This window comes from Taudactylus pleione, unplaced genomic scaffold, assembly GCF_031769625.1.
Source record: "Taudactylus pleione unplaced genomic scaffold, aTauple2 ptg003733l, whole genome shotgun sequence".
In the NCBI taxonomy this organism is placed as follows: domain Eukaryota; kingdom Metazoa; phylum Chordata; class Amphibia; order Anura; family Myobatrachidae; genus Taudactylus; species Taudactylus pleione.
In genome coordinates this window covers 15,001-17,500 of record NW_028288056.1, presented here as the reverse complement: position 1 = coordinate 17,500, position 2,500 = coordinate 15,001, and positions in this window count along the sequence as shown.

Genomic DNA, 2,500 nt, shown 5'->3' with positions numbered 1-2,500 from the left:
GTTTATTTCACGTGTGGCTATTTTACTTTTATTTATTTTTTTCAAATTTCCACCTTACTCTCTCTCTCCCGTGTTGTTTATTTCACGTGTGGTTATTTTATTTTATTTTTTTTTTCAAATTTCCACCTTACTCTCTCTCCCGTGTTGTTTATTTCACGTGTGGCTATTTTATTTTTATTTTTTCACATTTCCACCTTACTCTCTCTCTCCCGTGTTGTTTATTTCACGTGTGGCTATTTTTTTTTTATTTATTCTTTTCAAATTTCCACCTTACTCTCTCTCCCGTGTTGTTTATTTCACGTGTGGCTATTTTATTTTAATTTTTTTTCAAATTTCCACCTTACTCTCTCTCCCGTGTTGTTTATTTTACGTGTGGCTATTTTACTTTTATTTATTTTCTTCAAATTTCCACCTTACTCTCCCGTGTTGTTTATTTCACGTGTGGCTATTTTACTTTTATTTATTTTTTTTTCAAATTTCCACCTCACTCTCCCGTGTTGTTTATTTCACGTGTGGCTATTTTATTTTTATTTATTTTTTTTTTCAAACTTCCCGGGGTGCTGCTGCAGGGGCGCCGCGAGGCGGGTCTGCACCCTGCTCTCTCTATGTTTTTATTTCATGGGAGGCTATTTTTTTTCATATTCTTTCAGATTTCCCGGGGTGCTGCCGCAGAGGCGTCGCGGGACGGGTCGGGTCCGCACCTCACTCTCCCTATGTTTGTATTTCATGGGTGGCTACAGAATTACTTTTTTTTAAAACTTTCCAGGGCGGCCACCGGGGGGGGGGGGGGGGGGGGCGCCGCGGGACTGCACCTCACTCCCTCTATGTTTTTATTTCACGGGTGGCTATACAATTTTATTTACATTTTTTATTTTACCAGGCGGCCACCGGGGGGCGCCGCGAGGCGGGGCGGGTCTGCACCTCACTCCTCCTGTGTTTTTTTTAGTCTCATGGGTGGCTACATAATTTATTTTTTTTTAAATTCCAGTGGCGGCCACCAGGGGGCGCCGGGAGGCGGGGCGGGTCTGCACCTCGCTCACCCTATGCTTTTATTTCATGGGTGGCTATAGAATTTTTTTTTTTTTTTTTAATTCCCGGGGCGGCCACCGGGGGGCGCCGCGACTCTGCCCCTCACTCACCCTATGCTTTTATTTCATTTGGTGGCTATGTCATTTTTTTTTTTTTTTTTAAACATTTCCCGGGCGGCCACCGGGGGGCGCCGCGAGGCGGGGCGGGTCTGCACCTCACTCCCCCTATGTTTTTATTTCATGGGTGGCATATAATTTGTAATTTTTTATTTATTTTTTTTAAATTCCCGGGCGGCCACCGGGGGGCGCCGCGCGGCGGGTCTGCACCTCACTCTCGCTATGTTTTTACTTCACGGGTGGCTATTCAAATTTGTTTATTTTTTTTTTCATTTTCCCGGGGGGCCACCGGGGGGCGCCGCGGGGCGGGTCTGCACCTCACTCCCCCTATGTTTTTATTTCATGGGCGGCTATTTCTTAAAAAAAAATAAAAATAAAAAAAATTCCCGGGGTGCTGCTGCAGTGGCGCGGGGCGTCCACCGGGGGGCGTCCACGATTCGGTCGGGCCTGCACCTTGCACTCTCTCCCTATGTTTTCATTTCATGGGTGGCTACTTTAAAAATTTTCATTTTGTTATTTATTTTTTAATTCCCGGGGCGTCCATCGGGGGGCGCCGCGTGGGGGGGGGGGGGGGGGGCGTTTCTGCACCTTGCACTCTCTCCCTATGTTTTCATTTCATGGGTGGCTACTTTAAAAATTTTCATTTTGTTATTCATTTTTTCGATTCCCCGGGGCGTCCATCGGGGGGCGCCGCGTGGGGGGGGGGCGTTTCTGCACCTTGCACTCTCTCCCTATGTTTTCATTTCATGGGTGGCTACTTTAAAAATTTTCATTTTGTTATTCATTTTTTCGATTCCCCGGGGCGTCCACCGGGGGGCGCCGCGCGGCGGGGCGGGCCTGCACCGTGCACTCTCCCTGTGTTTTAATTTCATGGGTGGCTGTTTTTCATTTTTTTCAAAATAATAATAATAATAATAATAATAGTAATAATTTCACGGGGCGCTGCTGGTGCAGCGTCGCGGGGCGTCCACCGGGGGGCGCCGCGGGTCGGGGCGGGTCTGCACCTTACTCCCCCCAATGTTTTAATTTCACGGGTGGCTCTATTTTTTTTTATTTCAATTTTTTGCCCTCCCGGGGTGCTGCTGCAGCGCCACCGGGTGGCCACCGGGGGGCGCCGCCGTGCCGGCGGGCACCGGCCTTCGCCCCTGCCCCCTCCCCGGCCCCCCAGGGGCCCGTCAGGCCAAGGGGCGGCGGTCCACGGGAGGCCGACTCCCCTCTGCGGAGGCCCCGATGAGGTCGGACCGGGGTGCCCTCGTCCGCCCTGCGCTTCCGAGGCTTCGGGGAAGAGAGGGAGAAGCCGCCGCTGAAGGTGGCGCGCAGCACCGGTGGCGTGACCCGTGAGGGAAACCCTCCGG